At 35.1% G+C, this 19,016-nt stretch overlaps 2 long non-coding RNA genes across 3 annotated transcripts in view; one reads left to right on the top strand and one right to left on the bottom strand.

The window, feature by feature from the left end:
- The window catches only part of LOC147653593 (uncharacterized), an 80,670-nt gene that overhangs the window by 10,387 nt on the left and 51,267 nt on the right, over nt 1-19,016 (bottom strand). Inside the window, exon 2 of one of the 2 annotated variants that reach the window (XR_015286493.1) lies at nt 2,470-2,588. This is a non-coding gene — a long non-coding RNA (uncharacterized LOC147653593). Of the gene's footprint in view, nt 1-2,469; nt 2,589-14,304; nt 16,122-19,016 lie in introns of those variants that run through there. The other variant, XR_015286492.1, reaches the window with a different exon arrangement.
- On the top strand, nt 497-11,765 carry LOC111937307 (uncharacterized). The gene is made up of 3 exons (XR_002868553.2): nt 497-909; nt 9,753-9,806; nt 11,636-11,765. It is a non-coding gene; the product is annotated as an uncharacterized LOC111937307 (long non-coding RNA).

The raw sequence follows: 19,016 nt of genomic DNA, 5'->3' as shown, positions 1-19,016 counted from the left end.
AGAAGTATGATACAAAGCTAAAGCTTCATCTCCCTTGTTTAATTCATCACAGTCTCTATCATGACTTGCAGAAGCCTTGTTTTAATTTTTAACTCATTCTTTGATTGTTTGATTCCTTTGCTTATTTGATGAGAACAAGCCCATCATTAAAACTGGAAGTATAATTTTTTGAATTGGATGAAGGCAATGTAAAGAAAGATCAGGGCCTCATTTGTGATATTAAACAAAGACAGATCTGGTTTTCAGATGGAAAGGTCAGTCATGAACACTGTGAATCTCAGTCTAAACTTGCAAGGTTCTCCATTACATTTTTTGAAAATATGTCTCTGTAGGACATGAGGGCATTTCTTAGCCTACAGCTAGCAGCTAACATATGGTAAACCATATTAATTTTCTTCATAACGATGAGAAATGTATTAAAACAAGAAATATCAGAGGTGAAAAAGGCCTTTTATTTATGCAGTTTATGTACATTGTAGAAAAAAGAGTGTTTATATTCAAAGAAATAACTGGAATTTAAATTAAAAATATTTTCTGGATGCAAGTCTGGACAGCATTCACAAAGATATACTTTAAATAAGACCCTCAAACATAAATATTAATGCACTGAAATAATGTGTTGTCTACTACTCTGCCAAGGAATATTACCACGATGGAAAGTAGATCGTTCTCCTTCTGCTAGGAAGAAACTAAATCAGAACACTCCAAACATGAACAATAAGAGAGACTTGAAGACAGAATGACCTTGGAACTCTGGTACATGCAGCTGCTTTCACATGTCACAGCGAACACTGTAGAGGAAAGATGTTAGCTTGGAGTTCCATTCTCTATGTCTTCCATGGTGTGTCTGGACTTCAGTGATCTCCCCAAAGTGCACCCTTTGACTGGATTAAGTTAGGAGTCTTTATGGTAAAGCTTCTGTCTACGAGCCTTTTGGCCAACTAGACAAATAGTTCAGGAAAATTAGCCTCTAAAATTAGGTATTTAGGGTTAAGTATTTAAAGGTCAGCAATGTAAATACTTCCAGTTTAAGCTCTTTTAAGAAGAAGAAACAGGCCTACAATATTAGGGTTTTTTTCATACTTGCAAATGAGTATACATAAAGTATAATTTCAATATGTTTGGTTTAAAATGTGTTGAATGAATTTCTAATTACCATAACTACTGAGTACAGAGACTAGCACTGTCCTGTAGTAAAGAATCTCTGAAGTGCAAAGTCCTAGCCAGTGTTTTAAAACTAAATATAACCAAAATTTGGCACAAGGATGAGTCTAGAAAATAATCTGTTTTCATATTGAACATAACAAACAAGGGAGAACGGGGCAACAACAGTTGCCTGTCTTAAAATATATCCTTGTTGAAAAGCTGATCAACATCTGCTCCCCCTGCTTTGACACATACAGAATAACTTTCTCTATTTAAACAATTTGATCTAAGAGAAGAACAACAGATGTTCAGTGAATTGCATTTTCTGCCTATTGGTAATTTGATTTTGAAGAGGAAACAGGAAATATACACTTTTGTTTAAAAGCGAAACACTGGTTCAGCCCCCACTTCATCTTTGTATTCAAATTCCACAGATTGGAAATCTCCTGCAGAAAAAAAAAATTTAAAAACATCTGATATGTGTTTTCATGCTTGTTTTTTTTTAATCTCACTTTATTTTAGAATATTTCCATGCAGGTACCTAAAGACCTAAAAAAAGTAGAACCCCAAAACCAAACCAATGCTGTATAGAAAACACTGACATTGATAATTAAATAATTTATTAAAAGTTTTGGTTTAGAATGAAATGGAATTAATTGTAGTAGGAATCTGGAAAGCATCTCCTTATTGTTTTTATAAAATGAGATTTCCCATTCATTTTAGTGGGTTTGCTCTCACTAAATGCCTATCCCTGTATCCAATGTTTTTAGATGGAGAGAAAAAATGACCTGATCAATTTTTAAATACATTAGGGACTGCCAGACTCTCATAAGTGTAGAAAATTATATTTCTGTGTAGCTACTATGGAAATAAATGTACAAAAGTACATTGCCAAGTTCTTATCTGAGATCATCCCATACCTACTGAGGCTAGAGACTGTCCTGAATTCATGAAGGGAGTGTAATTAAATGTAGAGAAATCACTACTCAAGTAGATGTAAAAAAGTTTTGAGCAATGTACAATGACTTTCAGAAGACTGTCACGATGGTTTAAAGAAAATCTGCCTGTGCTAATAACACATTATTAAAATGTAAATAATCTGTTTTATAGCAAGTCTAACACTGAAAATTCTTCTTTGGTGGAAATTTGTTAAACTAAACCTAGGGACTTCATTGTAGATTTATTCACATAAATTCTACAGTATGTCTCAACTTGTTGTGTTTAGAGTGATGTTAATGCAGCAGATCAAAGGTATTTTTACAGCAAAACTAAAGTGAAAATATCTCTGGTATTTGAAGAGTATAATTTGCATAGTTGTCTTACCTTTTGAACTTTTCTTTCAGTACGTAACAATCTAAGCAAGGAAGGGTCTGCTATCAGTCTTCCTCATGAAAATAACGAGTTAGACACATAAATCCACCTTCTGGGCAATAATAGGCTTTCTGTAAGGTGGAAGGTCAAATGGGAATATGTTAATTATTTTACAGATTATCTAATTTTTTGTTTATTATTAAGAATAAAACTTCTTTTCACCTTTGACTGGATATTGTGTTGGAAAGCTTAATAACCTTGTAGACTAAAGGCTTAAAAAATTTAGGAGAATAGAGAGCATACTGCATGTAGCTTGAACTTGTTATTAACTTTCCACAGCTTTTCCTTCATCCTTGTTAGAGAGTAACAGTGCTTGCTTTGCATCTATCCAGCTGACCTTTTTCTGTGAAACCATTTAAGTGCTGCTGAAAGATGTCTGAAGTTCTGATCTTTTCAGCATTGGAATGGTGAGCTGGTCAAAGGCCAACAACTCGCTTTTGCACAGCCCATTGATGTTAACTTGTGTATTCCCCTCCAAATGTCTTTCTAATTTTGCATCTTCTCCCAGCATAGGTTTTGTGAAACCATTTTTTTTTTGCTCTAAGCAAATGTAAAGAATATTTTTCCTAGCCACATTGATTTATTTGTATTTCCTGTCTGTGCAATTTATAGTTTTCTTCCCTTACATCATAGTGATTGATGGTTATCAATATGATGTAGAAGAAAGTCCAAATTCTGGCCAAAGTTCTGCATGGGGGACTCCTACTTTGTCAGTCATTTTTCATTTAGTCCTGAAATACTGGTTACTCATTCTGCTGAGCTTTTTATGCCAGCCTCCTTTGCACTTTCATTTTAAGGGGTGGCTCTTTTTTTCTTGGCCAGTCACACATACATGTATTACTTCTCTGAAATTTCTGAATAACCAACTCTTCCACTTCTCTATTGCTGCCCAAATTTTCTTTTGTCATATACAGAAAAAGGCTAGACAGTCATTCTGGAAGGTCTTGCCAGCATAGAGGCTGATAGAGGAGAAAAAATATATTTAGATCTAGAAATTAAATAAAAAAAGCAGTAATGAGTTAAAGAAAAATTCTGTTTATAGTTGTGCCCCACTGTGGAGTTATCATACTTGATAAATTAAAAATACTTTAAAAATTTGGTAAGGGTATAGGAGCAAAAAAAGAAAATGTTCTGATATCAGAAAATTGCTCTATACAAGAAGTTCAGTCTGTTCACATCATTAAAAATGAGATAAAGTAATGACTTAATAAGACTTTCCTCATATGGAGGACACTGGTTCAGCCTACACCTGACTGAAATGTGGTGTATTTTCCAAGGAACAATAAGGCTCAAGATTTTAAAAGATAGTGTAATCTTAAAATGCTTCCATTTCTTGGAATTTTTATTTTCACAAACTGAATGCCTTTATTAATAGTACTCTGGATAAATGCCAGTTATTATATCTGTAATGGAGTTATTAGTTGTGCAGTCTGCAAGACTCATTGATCTAATAAATTTGTATAATTTAGTTAATTTTTGTAACCAAAGTAAAGACTTCTGTAGGAAATATGGAATGATGTTAAGTATTTATTTCTGATCATTGCATGTTCTGTGTCCCAATGGTTTCCAATATGATAAAATAGTCAAAGTATCAGATATTAATTCCTTAGACATTATGTTTTTCTACCTGAGCTTTCCTCTCTACTAAGAGGAGCTGTTTGATGCCTTAATTCTAAGAATATGGGTGGGCTTTTATTTATTTTTTTTTCCCAGTGAAGCTATGTACTAATTTACAACAGGGCCTTTCCACAACAGTCTGCATATTCCCACTCTGTGGAAACATGAGAGAGCCTATCCTCTAGAGAGAGGAATTACCTCCCTATCATTTACCTACGTGTGCCTCAGGGTAAGAGCATTGCATATGGTAGTTCCTGAAGAGAAACTGATGTGGCAAAGTTTCAAACATTGATGCACCTTGGAATAACTCGTCTGTCTGCTCATGTCTTTAATTTTCTAATTTCAGGAATGTTTTCAAATGCATTTTTCACAAGCAGCAAGATGGCTACCACAATCCTGTGAGCTTGGAGAGGGAATATAGTATGAAAAAATGTTTTTATAAAATGAGAAAACAATATGCTTTTGTGAATCTGTATCAACTAACCTAAGGTGGCAATTTTTTTTTGTAAAATAGAAAAGGAAAATCAATTTTCTCCTTATCTCCATTTAATCCTAATTTCCCCATTTGGACCTCATAAAATTAATGTAAAAGTAGGTGTGAGAGCAAGATTTGCTCTTCAACCTCCTGTTGGTCTTATGGTGCTTCTGGTTTAATTTCTATTTATTAATTCAAAATTTATGCTGGTATCTTGAAGTGTTTCAAGATATGTGAAGCTGAGGTGAAACTAGTAATGAACTACTTACCTTGAAATCAGAGTAGTGCAAAATTCCTTGGTATTATTTGTTTTTGAGAAATGCGTCCTGTTTGGACACCTGGACTATTCATTATATGTATTTCATCTCTATGCCTAATCAGCTACTTTTGATTTGTGATTTTTAGAGCTAGAGTACCTTACATCCTTCTTTTATGGCTAAACAATTTCTTTCAGCTTTTTTTCCTTTTTAACTGACTTAAGTACTACAGATTCAGGATGTTAAGTAAATCTTTACTTTAAGAGGTTGGTTGGTATTTGCTGATAATTATGCTGTTAGGTAGCATTAAGGCCTTCACTGAAGTTTTTTATTATAATTTTATTATAATTAATAGTTTCATTAATTAGTGTCCAGGACTTAGTCTTTCCAGTCTTGTTTCCTGTAGATTTTTATCCCTAAAATTATGAACATTGATGTAGATTCACTTGAGCAAAGTCTTACAAACTGAAGGCATTAGATATTAATAACTTAGAAGACATAATTTGTTAAAACTGATTTTAAAATTCCACACTGATCTCACAGTTTTCAGCATCATACAATATCATTGTTATCCCCAGTGCGAAGGGAAATTCAACAGTGTTGAGAAAGAATGAAGCAAAGGTCTAAGTTGGAATACCATATTTCTATGACCTTGCTTCAGATTAATTTTTGTGTAATAATGGCCTTTCAAATGTAAAAAGAATTCCTGGGAAAACTCTACAGATGTTGCAGCTGCTGAGTAAACAGCTCATAGCTCATTCTTTGTAAAATTTCTTTCTAGTTTGTAAATAGGTAGGGGGAAAAGTTTATTATCTTGATGGTTCAGGAATGCATCTCACAGTCCACAGGTTTTGTGAAAGCTCCAATGAACAGCTTTGGAAATGCATTTTATAAAGATGCTTTTTCTCTAATAATCTCTGTAACCGTATACCGTGCAAGAAATATCTGTTTAATTGTTATTGTTTTACAATTTGGATTATGATTAAGTGTTTAGTTAGCATTTGAATTGCTATTTATAGGCAAGAAATAATTGAATAAATTGTAAATTGTGATTTTAGCAATTATTTCAAATCATCAGATGGCCTTTTGAAAGCCATTTAGAAAATTTTTCTGTGATTAGAAAGTTAGTCAAGGCAATCCAAGCCAAGCTTCTTTCATTAAGAAGCAGAAAAAGTATTTTTTATGCTCCTATGGAGTATTTTAAAAGTATTATTGCTGAAAATGATTTCTAGTAATGTACTCTAAAACTTCACTTGCCAAAATGCATCTTGTTTATTTTTTCTTTAATTTTTAATTTACTTTCTTTTTTGCATTTAGGTAGCAATTCTGTTTTCAGATGTTAGCTCTTTATTGTTAATTGTTAAAAGGATCTAAGCTTCTTTGATGACATCAGTTTTCAAGGGTTTCAAATGAGAATAGCCTGCCTAATAGTGTTGGCACCTCTGTGTAAGCAGCATTTCTTCTAATAGAGCACTGAGAAACCAGCTGACCTTTAGATAACTGTAGCAAGGATATTAATGGCTGAACAGATAAGGAGTGCTCTTTAAGAGCCTCACTTATGAATCTCAACTGCCAAACCTGTGTTCTATGATTAAGATGAGTCACTAAAGAAACTACAATTCATAAATAAAAAACAAATATATATTTTTTTTTTTTTGTCAGTAGAGAAGAAATGCATGGATTGCACAGAACTCAAGAAAGGCTTGAAAAGAAATGACTGCTGTATTTGGGGACACTTTGTTACTTTAAAGGAGGCTTGCTGTTTCTGGCCTGGGTGTGAAGTCAGAGAGGGAGTTTAAAGATTTTCCAAAATGACTTTGCTTCTTGAGGTCCAATGAGATAGTTGTGGGAAAGACTGATACCATAACATGGTTCACCTTCCTCCACCTTCCAGGAAAACAACTAGCTTTTAGTCCAGTCAGTACTCAAGGGAACAGCAAATAGTTCCTCTTATCAGTCCTCATCAACTCACTCATTTTCTGGAGGGGCAGGAAAAGCACTAACAACTGCCAAAACTTTTTGGGCATCCCGGAGAGAAAATTACCTCTCCAGGGTATAAATGCAAAATCTCAGACTCTTTCAACCAAATTAAGAGTTCAGACTGGCAAAGTAATGAACAGTTGCTTATGATTATGGATAACAAGGTAATCTGTTCTATAGTACAGTGAATTCTCACCCCACATCTTTGTTACACTTTAGTTTTATTAGTATTTTAAATTCAAAATTTATTTAGCTGCTTTTCTTTTTCATTTTGATCAAAGGACATTAAAATACTTCTCATTGCCAATAGTCCTGTGTCTGTATTCCCACACATACACAGTAGTGTCACTACATTCCCACCGAGCAGTGCCCTTACTTATCTCAGATACCATTAGCTGCATGTCTGCCAATACATTTTGCAAACTCCTTCAGAAAGCATTTTTCAAACCTGTGCATTTAAATTATTTTATGCTGTGCCAGCAATAATGCTTCTTCCATCTGCTCCAATAGGTATTCCATTATTAGCCTTAGTATGGGAGCATCTGCTGCTAACAACTGCACCCATCAGCAAGTACAAAAGTGAGGAAATTCTTCCTGCTTCCTCAGTATTAGGAACTTCATTTAAAAAAATTCTCAATTATTGTGGCAATTATACTGGTTTTCATGTTAGCCCAAACTTGCTCAGCAAAGAACTTGTGCATTATACCTATTTTGACATCATAAGGAACACCGAATGGCATCTAAATCTAATGCATAGCAAGAGAAAACACAAGTCTGATGTGAAATCTAGATGGAAAACCTATATATCTATGCTAAACAGTGATTTTCATTTCAAAATTGACCTCATCTAAGGAAGAATCATTAAAGTGTTTTAAGGATTTGGGGGGGTGGGAGTGTGTGGAGAAAAAAACTCAGATCAACCAGAAATTAAATACTTTCCAGTAATATTAATTGGCTAAATTCCCTCTTCCCAGTTTTCCTTTCTAGTTCAGTATGAGCATATCCCCAAATTCCTTTTCTATTGTTCTTTAATCTCTATTCTGTCATTGCTAATGCTGATTTTGTCTCTTTTTTAGTTTGCTTGCTTAAATTTAAAGTAAAACAACTATAGGGAGATGTTTGTGTTCTTTCTAAGCCCTTTTTCATTAATTTTTCTCTGTACCTGTTGGCAATACTTGTGCTTTTAGATTCAGAAATATTTTTAGTTAAAGAAGTCTCCTACACAACTAGATATACAAACTTTATAGAAAACATAGTGATTTTTTTTCCATTATTTATTTCCATTATCTAAATGTACCTAACTGCCTGACTCTTATCCTGCTGTTGTCACTGCAGTTGCCTCTTGGTCTTACATAAATCTGTTAAAAATATTATTTATGTTATTCTCAAAGCTTACTATTTTTGCCATTTGAATTCTCCTATGAATGAGTAGCATTATCAGCTCATCATATTTTTGAACATGAGGAATAAAGAGTATTCTCTTCAAAATTTTAATCCTAATTATTAAATTATGAATCTTACATCTCACCAGGTTTCCCAGACACACTATTCTGCAAGTGTTATAGCTGTAGCTCTTTTTTACTCATTTTCCCTCCATTTCCTTAGAATTGCTCCCCAGTGTCGCAAAAATCTTTGCTGTGTTTCACAGCAAAGATGATCCAGTTCCTTAACATTATATGCTTGTCTGTATATTTAAAAATAAGTTTACAACTTTGTCAAACAAACTGTATGCAACTAAACCTCCCAATTTTAGGGCATTTCATTGGAACTTGGTTGTGGTAGAAATACAATTTTTTTTGAAAAAAAACTAACCATATTTTGGTATTCCTAGCAATTTTCAACTTTTTATCAAGAAAGTGAACTCTTCAAAATCACACAAATTTAATGTATTTCCCAATTCAAATATCTGCCCATGGCTGTTTGAGTAATCACTTCTATACACTGAATAAGATACAGAAGGCTTGCAACTTGGACACAAAATGAAGTTGCTTTGACTGGGGTCTGCTTGTGTTCTCTTTCCCTCTTTAATGTTGGACAGTGGGCTGCTGTCTTCAGAAGAAGGCCTCTGAATGCATAATTCTAGTGATATTTGGAATTGATTGCCAATTTTTAACATCAAGTTACAGAGGAAGATTACTGAGAAACAGCTACCAGTTTTGTAAGTTTATTAGGACAATGTGAAGTAGTCTTTCACTGACCAAGGTATGCTTAAGAGAAAAGAAGGGGAAAGTACCAGAATCAGAAAACTGGATACACAAGTGAGACGGGATCAGATCAGGAATCATGAGCTACAGGGGCAGAGATCAAAAAACCCTAGGGGATTCTAATCTGAGATCAAAGAAGTGCTTCAAACTGCTGAGGAAACTGAGACAAGGGAAAGCATGTAGGTGTTTTATCTAGATTTGTATACTTACCCTAATGTCGGAGGTGTAGAGATTTGGTATCCTTACAGAGCCTGTAAAGCTATCATTTGCCCTGAAGAAATGAATTACCCCTCTTGGGTTATCTTTTTTTTTTTTTTTTTCTTATTTTAATTGTGTGTAGTAAATCCTAGTCTAAGAGTTGCAGTGCTCTAAGACTGTGTGGTCTTTGCTCTGTGAAGAGGAATGAGGAAGACTGTGTTTCGTAATATCCAATGGTGGCAGATGGAAACAAGGATTCGGAAGATCTAGCACTGTGCAAGGGTTTTTACTGTGGCAGAACCTACAAACACCTTTGTGAGAAAGCAGTACCAAAGCTGACTTGACTCTATATGATTGTGATTGTCCATTATGCACAGGTTCCCATCTAAGTGGATGCTACCCCAACTTACTAAACACATACTAAAGATTTCTTGAAAACACATACTAAAAATATAAAAGACCGAAACAAAATACATAGTTTGTAACCATTCTTTCTCTTTGCAGGAGGAGCCCCCAGGAATTAGCCCCCAGGAATTACAGCATTCATTTTAGCATCTGGTATGTGTGAAAGAGTAAGAGACTTGTCAGAACAGGTGACACAAAGATGAAATTCCCTAAATCTGCCTTAGCTTGTGGAGTCCCCTTTTGCTTGATAGTAATCTCTGTGATTTAGAGAGAGGCTGCAGTTTGTGGTAGTTGGAGTCCTGACCCAACAGCCATGTTCTCCTTAGTTCTACTCAGTAAAACTGACTTGGTATTAAGTTCTATTTAAAAGATTTCCTGCATTTTTAAATTTTTTTTTTTCAGAAACCAAGTCACATATATCTATGGAATATTATAAGACACATGTTATGTGTGTTTGCAAACTGTACCCTGAAGGCACAGGGGAGCAAGCAGGTATATAAACTCTGCCCCTTAATGGAACATTCACAAATATTTTTTAAGTTTTGGAACATGTAACAGGAAGAAAAAGTCCCTTTTTAAGTGAAATAGCAGTATGGTTTTTTGGGAAAGAAGTTAATTTTCTTCACTATTGATCTAATTGACAAGACATTTATACCTTAAAAAATTATCTAAAAAACCCAGGGATATTCTGTATTGTTTACTAATAATTAAGATAGCCTTTTCGTAGAGGTATTTATTGGAATAGAAAAAATGTCACTTAATAATCTACTTATATCAGCCCAATTAGTGTATGTTATACTTTATTATTTTATACTGAACCACTGACACTCTGCAGCATTGCAGAGTACACTGTTAAGGGAACTCTTTAAGCAGTGTCTGAGAAAAGGCTGGAAAATTGTCATTTAAGACACATCATAATGCTTTAAAAATGTTTTGCTTACTACTAAGCATGTCACCATGCAGATAAGCTTGCACATTTTTATAAAACTTTTAGCTTCCTTTTGGCTCCTTTATAAGCTTGTAATGATATGAAAATTTGTTGTAGGAGCTATAAGTCGTTTCTGTTTCTTTATACCCCATGTTACACTGCAAATATGTGAAGCTAAGTTATTAAAAAATCCAAACTAACATAAATGTACACTCTTAATATTGAGGTTTATTATATCAACAATAAAAAACCCCCAAGTATTGGAGCTGTTTCCAAAACAGTTCTTTTACTACAGCCAGAAATATTCCCAATATTCAGAAACTACGGCTTCATGTTTGAAAGAATGTAAAAATATTTGGAAGCATATATGAAAGTGTTTGTTATAATTATCAAATTATTAAATGATCATCATTAAATATATTGAGTGCTCTGAGTACCTAACTTTTCAAAATTATATTGAATGGTATGATATTTCAAAGATATTCCAGGAGAAATAAACTGCTTTACATGCTTATAACAAGTTTTTGGAACAAGATCAGAAGTCAAATAAAGAAGATCAGAGGTTTCCATATTTTAATTTTGTTAAGATAATTATTGTAGCAATAGATGCAGATCTCTCATAGCAGTCTGTGAAGAATTCTCTACAAGTATGTTGTTCTCATATTTAAAGTGTTACTGGATGGACAAGAGTTTGAAAGTCTTGATACACTGCAGGGAAATCAAATGGTTCTTGACCATGTAAATATCTGAATTACTGATTGTCTAAATTGCCCATTTATACTGTTTAACCATCATTACCACTCCTTGTTCAAGAGAATGTATTCATACAGAAGCACCCTGCAGACTTGGGCCTCCCTTAAATACCTTTGCCTCATTCTACAAAAAGAGTAAGCAGTAAAAATCAACTCTTTAATGGTTAAGTCCTATTTTTTGACGAGGTGGCCTTGCAAAATCTTTGTGATATGTGAATGGGTGCTTGCTCAGAATGATATACCATTAGTGTATTATGCAAAATAATTGTTAGTGCATTAATCTGTATCTCTTCCTTTTATAGATAGCATGAAATATATGGAGGAACACTGCTGTGTTCAGTTCAGTGCTCAGTTTGATGTCTGTAGAAGTACATCGTGTTAATAGAGGGAACTGCATAGTTTGGACATCTAATTTGAGTCAGTAAAAACACCGAGAAGGTACATATAAAGTTCATAATTAAATTCCTTTTTAATTCGAATTTTCTCTTAGTATTTTTAGATGAAAATATCAGATTTATATGCTATATATGTGCTTAAAATAATAAGCTTACCCTTTGGTATCCTAATGTTTCTCTTCCTGTGAAAACATTTTCCAAAATGTTGACATTATTATTATTTCCCCCAGGTAGATATAGAAATAATAAAATATGTAAACACAAAATATAGCATAATTTTTACTAAGATGAGGCTTCAGTGATTTACTGTCAACTGAGATGGAGAACAAGCTTTTCTCATTTATTCAGCTGTTGGCACTTTCTTCTCTTTTTAACATTTTTTGCCTCAAACTTCTTTTCCTTTTATCTTCTGTGTTGAATTTTCCTTGTATTTTTTTCTAGTGTCTTCTCTTGCACAGTGCAGTTTCTCAGCTGCTAATTCTCTTGCTATTCCTACAACATCTTTTTTTAATTTTACTTGTTCTTCATTATACTGAGAAATCAGGAAACATCAGATCAAGATACCTGGGACAAATTAAATTTATCCTCCCTTCTTCATCTATGAATATGTATTAGGTGATGTAGTCTTTAATTAGGTGCTTAAATAGCTTGTTTTTCCATATTTTCCATCTTCCTTTAGTGTGTAGGATGGCTGATATCTTTAAAAGTGGCCAGCCAGTATTTTACTTCATTACAGTAAATGGGATTACATCAAGGCTTATTTCTAGAAGAGCACTCAAGCTTCCAGAACTTGATTTATGTATGTGCCTAAGCCTGACATTCTAGAAATCTCCCTCAGGTGCTAAAAAAATTCAGGAGCACCAGAAAGCACCTCAGGCAATCCTCTGCAGAGAACTGTGGTTTTCAAGGCTCCTAAGAAACTAATGCTTTGCTTTTATTCTGTAGGGCATGTTACCTACAGCCACTTCAACAGACACAAGCTGACCCTGCTTCTGTTCCAAAGGAAGCAATGCCAGGAGGCTGCACAAGAAACTGTGCCACCAAGCCTGATCAGCCCTGCTGCAAGGCAGAGAACATCACTTTTGAGGAAAGACTGAAGATTTTCTCTGAAACCTTGACTGAAGCTGTCAAGATGTGATTGGACACAGCGCTAGCTAATCTCATCCAAGCTCCCTTTCCCATGAAGGGTTGGACAGGGTGATCCTTTTAAGGTCCTCTTCAAGCTGGGCTGTTGTGTGATTTTGTGATCCTCCCAAGATCTCTGCTTTTTTCCCAAGGTCACATGACTCTTGGATGGCTCAAGGCAGTTCATCTTGTGTTTGCATTTGCTGAGTAACAAGATAGCTTTTAAATACCAGCATTATAATGTGCAAGTATTAACTCTGAGAGCTGACTCTGCTATGGGGCTCAGCAAATCAAACTGGCTTTGATTTTGGTTTGGTGTCCAAGTGCTCAGTTCTTTCTTCTTTGAAAATGTAACTCTTTTCCCCCTCTGACTGAAGTAGCAGATGGGACCCCTTCCATCATGAATTACACTATCATCCCTTGCTTTCCATAAATACTAATTCTGGAGAGATGGAAAGATCTGTAGTACACACTTTAGTTTCAGGGTTTCCGAAATCTTGTCCTTGCTAAATGCACTGCTCTTACATACAGCAGTCTAAAACGTCTAACTCTCCCTGTGCATTTTTTGAGGATACTAAATACAAATTGAATTTTCTCACAGAAGCTGCAAACAAAATATCACACACAGTAAGCAGAAGTTTGCAGAGAAACATGTATGGTTCTAAAACCCCCTCCTAACAATACACAAATAAACTATGTTGCTTGGTCTGTTCAGCTATTTCTGATATTTTTCTGATATTTCTATGCAATAACTTTCTAAAACTCATCTATGAACTGTAAAAGAAACAAAATAATAATTTTTGACCTAGCAGAAGAAACACATGATTTTTAATGAAAATAGGTCTAACATGTTTTGCACATTTAATTCATGAGCAAATTTTAGTCTATCATGCCTTCCTACTCTCTGGAAAACACTGGGTAGATGCATTATTAAATCCAAATATTGACATGGTATCTAGAGGAAAGAAAAATTTTCTAATTGATTAAGGGGAAATACAGAGAGTAAGATAATGTCATTTTACTGGAAAAGGTTGTCCTTAGCTTTTGGAGCTGAAGACTAGATTCTCATTTCAGGAACCACTCTAGAGATGTATTTTAAAGAATTTTAGAAGGAAAAGCATAGAAATCCTCTAAGAAAGCTTCTCTCTGTAAGATGACCTTTCAGAATGGAAAAAAGGTCAAACTTCTTAAGTAATGTTGTTGAACCCACCTTCTGTTTCCACAGGACATGTTCTCATTCAGGAAGTCTGACGCTAATTACTTTGAATCAAAGAGCCGGATGAGCATATCCTTCCAGTTTGGAAGATATGCATCTGGTGGTAAGAAGGGATTCTGCTAATGCTCAGGTAGCTGCTACATGGGAAAATATTACCACTTATTCCTCTGTTTAGCAAAAGTTATTACTCTTGTGTGAGTCACAAATAAATGGAGAATAAATGGAAGAGACAGAATGGCATTTTAACTCTTAATCTTCTTTTTTCACGTGTTTGTACAGAAAAATTTTCTGGGGTGCTGGATATTGTAGGATAAGAAGAAAAAAACACAATACAGAAAGGAAAAAAATTGAGGGTTTTTTTGTACATTTGGTGGTGATTGGAATTAAATTAACTTGCTATGCCAAATCCAAAAAAATTTGGCCAGGATCTTGCAACTAGTCTTGAGGAATTCTACTGTGAGGTGCTGGTAATAGAATCATGGAATCACAGAATGGTTGGGGCTGTCTGGACATCATTTAGTCCAATCCCTGATGCCAAAGCAGGTTCATCTCGAGCAGGTTGCACAGGATTATGCCCATCCCAGTGATTGCCCACCTCTATATAATCTACCCAGTCCCTAGTGGACTGAAATGAAATGTATTCCTATGTCACCATAAGTCTTAGAAGTTGCCATAGTATAGTAGTAGTACAGTAGTAGTAGATGTATAGTAATAGTAACTTGAACCTTTGTGTTCAAGAAAATGTAACTCATGTGCAATGCGAAGTTTTGCCAAGAGCAGGGCATTCATAAGTTGCTGAATTTCTCTTAAAAGCAAACTACCTGCAGAAAAAAAAGCACAATCTATTCTCTGTATTCATGGTGAATGGAATCAAAAATTATGGGCATAAACAGCAAGAAAAAGTCTGGTTCAAGTTTGGGGAAAAAAATTTATCTCTGAGGAGAATGAAATGTTGGAGCAGCATAAAATCTGGATTCTTAAAGCTATGCAAGTAGAGGTGAAATGGTCTTTGGCTTCTCAGGATTCTTTTCTATTTTAACTGTAGGTAAATATATGATATTCTTAGTGTGACATGGTTCCAGATTTCAAAAATCCAGCAGAAAACTCATGAGTTTAAAAAATAAATAACAGACATTTAAGAAGCAAAATGGTGATGAATCAAGGCAACTTCAGAGTCACCAAATGTTTTATAAACAGTTATTAATTTTTGGTATAATCTTTTTGTGGTCTTTATTATATTTAAATGAAGCGGTGACATCACTTTCATTATTATTTTTATGGTTAGGCATACATGTCTGAAAGATTCTATTTGAACAGAGTAAGTCTTCTTCCTGTACATCTATCTATTTTCAAGTCAAATCTCCTGGTTTTTTATTACCTATTTGTCTGTCTCAGAGAAGGTAACTAGGAGTTTTATGAGCTTTAACTAAAGGAGCAGAAGCACAGAAAACTTTCACATAGATACCTTTGTTTCTAAGACTGTTGTTTAAATAGGCTATAAGCAAAACAAAATGAAAGGCTTCATTTATAGACTCATCTCAGTTTGCTTTGAACATCTGAAGCTTCATAGAATAGAAAAATGCCTAAAAGGAAGATTATTTTGATGAGAGTCATATTGGAAGACGAAGAAACTCATTCCTGAAGATCAGTCTAAAAGCTAACATTAAATTCCAGGAGCTTTGACTACATCAACTGTCTGCAATGGCCAAAGTAATGGGAATGGAATTAATCAATTCAATTTACTGAAATTCCTGGGTTGCTTTACTGTAGGAACTGAGCTGTTCTACCTTTGGGCAACAGTGATTCGGTGCAACAGAAATGTTGTCTTGTTAACAGATATTTCTCCATAAATTCTTAACAAAACGGAGGCCAAGCATGGCACAGCTGATTTTCTGAATCAAGCAGTTTCACTGAACAGAATAAAAATCTCTTCTGCCTTCTGCTAATGAATTTCAGCCATCAGATGCTTTAATTTCTTAAACATAGTCTCTTGCTCATCTTCTGAATGTTCCTGAATTCATAATACTTTCATTTATCTTGTGAAAGGGGAACCTGGAAATAAAATTAAGTTTATTATTTTAAACAGAATGCAAGAAATGTATCACAATTCTATTAGTAAAACAGTCATACAGCACTTTCTGTGATCTGCATTAAACCATTATAAGGTGGTCCTGAGATGGTGAGAGATGAAAAAAAATTAAGAGTGCATTAATAACTTCATTTTTGTCTAGAAATCTTTTGCAATTACAGGATTTCTATCACCATTCTTAATGAAGGGTAAATGACAGCATTAGCATTAGCATTGTGATATTTTTGAGGGGGTTAAGTCTTTGAAAAAACTGTCAAAGAAATGATTCTAATAGATTTTTCTACAATTTGTAGTATGTTATTTATCTCTTGTATGCTGATCATGAGCATGTGTTTACATAAGGACAATGCTGATATGCTGATATCCTTATATTTGTTATTTGACTGTTGTATTTTCATCACCACTGGAAACTAATGGCTTAGATATCTACATGTCACCATCCTCCACTGGATCTCCTGTGGATTTTGAGACTCTATAGTCCCTCTGACAGTCCCTAGTCCCCTTCATAGCCTGGTCCTCATGTGGTCTTATCCTTGGAAACACACACACCTGCCTTGCTCCCAGTCCATGTCACATACTTGCAGCAAGTACAGCTGCTTCAAGGCTCTGCACGCTCCCACTTTCACACCCTCACTTGCACATGGGCACACGGGCTTCTGAGCCCTGATCTCTTCCCAGGGGTTGCTTTCACCTGGGTTTTTCCAGATGTTGTACCCAGACACATGAGCCCTTTGTGCAGAACATGAACAGGCAAGTCCACTGATCACCTACTTTTCTGTTCTGCCAGACCAGTTACCACTTTATCCCTTTATTTTCCCAGGATTCTTCCTTCTTCAAACCCCACTGATCTTTCCGTTTCCCTACCGAGCACAGTGCTAAACCATTATGACTTATGAACAAAGCTCTTTTTCCAGCACCCATGGTTCCGCTGGGTGGGACATGTGTGGTTTGCTCAGATGAAGACAACAATTTAGTGCAAAGCTCTGGTCTGTCTGTCATTGCACCATCATGACTAGGTGCAGCAGTTGCATGAGATGAGAGGGTGCTGCAAGATGGTGTGTTTGGTAGTCAGCATTCTCCTGAGAGAATGAACACAGCCAATCATAAACTGCATCTCTAAGATATTGTGTGATTCCTTTACCCTGAATATATAATATTTGAAAAGTGAGGAATCCTCAAAGAAACAACTGTCTACTGGAGTCTAGAAGGTTGGATACCAGATACAGCAGATGAAGGTATCACCAAAGTGCTTATTTTCTTACAGACATGTAGATCTGTTCTTGTGTCATCCAACATTAATGCTCTCGTATTCTCCTGTTTCTTTAGAGTTATTTTTATTTATCCACAGATACAATGCTTTCAAGAGAGGATTCTGATCCTCTTAGTCATACCAAAAATAGGTGTGCATTTTCCCCAAATTTCTGGGTAAGGATTTAGTCACTGGTTCTGTTAGATTTAGTTTAACCCTAGATATTTAAACCCAACCTTGTTACCACCATCAGTGCCTGGCCAGAAAAGCACAGTTATACGCTTGTGAAAATGAATGAGCAAACGAATATTAAAACTTGAAAGGCAATTATTACATGTCCTCAAGGATTATGTCAAGAATAGTAATGAGTCCACTGATACTTCATTGTATTAATAGTCTTATGTTTTTTTCCTGGTACTTCAGAAATTAAATGTGTTGACACTTCACCTTTTATTTAGCTAATTCTACTCTGTAAAATACCGTTTTGATATCCAGCCAGACTGACAACCAATCCTTCATCATAACTTCACTCAGGAACAATTTATTATTTTACCTGTGGCAGTATTGTAAAATAACAAATTATTTTTAAGAGCCTTGATCTTTGGCAGTCTCAGCTCCTCTTATTAGCTTGTCAACTATAAATTGAGGCTGCTCAGTGTATGGCCATAGCTCTCAAGCTCACATTGACTCAACATCAATCAAATATAACTATGGTTTGGTTGTTATTTAGAAGAGTAATTTCCCTGCTCAGAAATTATAAAATTGGTTTCCATGCAAAACATTTATGTCAGACAGACATAGAAAAACAATGGAGGTTTTCCTCTGGGAAAGAGATAATGATCAGATATCCACACTGATGTTTCATGAAATCTGCTGATCTTTTCTGCTGTCTAGCTTTAAGAAGCACCTGAAGACCTTGACAGAGGCAAAGAGAATAATTCTTCATTCTTGTCCTTAGATGAAATCTCAGCTAATAGTCTATCCTAAGAGAGGTCTCAAGCATAGATTCCCTTTTTGTTGTTAGTGGGAGCTGTTAGGAGGCAGAGGAAATGATATTACCAGTGAACTGCTTGTATGTAGGCCTGTCTCTTGGCTTGGCTTAGTTTTTCCTGGCTTGGACATTGCAGCAAAGGACTGCAGACATTATCAGGCATGAAAGGGAGCAACTTGTCTGAAACATAGACCTTGACTGATATTGTCAGAACTCAGACGTCAAATAATGAGTCATGGAAACAGATACAGAAAAAAGAAAAAGAGGAGGAGAGTAAGTCTGCCACCACTTGCTAAAATTAATGAAAATGGTACAAAGACTGTTTTAGGTTTCCTAACTAGTTTGGTGAGCCTGTTGAATGATTTAACCAATGAGGATATTATGATCTCTGCTTGGTCAGTAATCCACCATATTTTGAAAGCAGCTTTTTGCAACTGCTTTCTATTCTTTTGCTGCTTTGAAATTCAGCTATTGATCAATCTGATATAAGCAGTCAGGGACTGAAAATGATAAGGAATAGAGCACTCAAATTACTGAGCTATCAAATTGTGAGAGGCAGGCAGCATCACATCTTCTAAGGTCTGCACTGGTGGCTTAATTGTTTTCAGAAGCTATTTA

The sequence above is a fragment of the Cyanistes caeruleus genome, chromosome 4, assembly GCF_971803275.1.
Source record: "Cyanistes caeruleus chromosome 4, bCyaCae1.hap1.1, whole genome shotgun sequence".
Taxonomy (NCBI): domain Eukaryota; kingdom Metazoa; phylum Chordata; class Aves; order Passeriformes; family Paridae; genus Cyanistes; species Cyanistes caeruleus.
The sequence above is the reverse complement of the archived record's forward strand: the minus strand, read 5'-3'. Positions and strand labels throughout refer to the sequence as shown.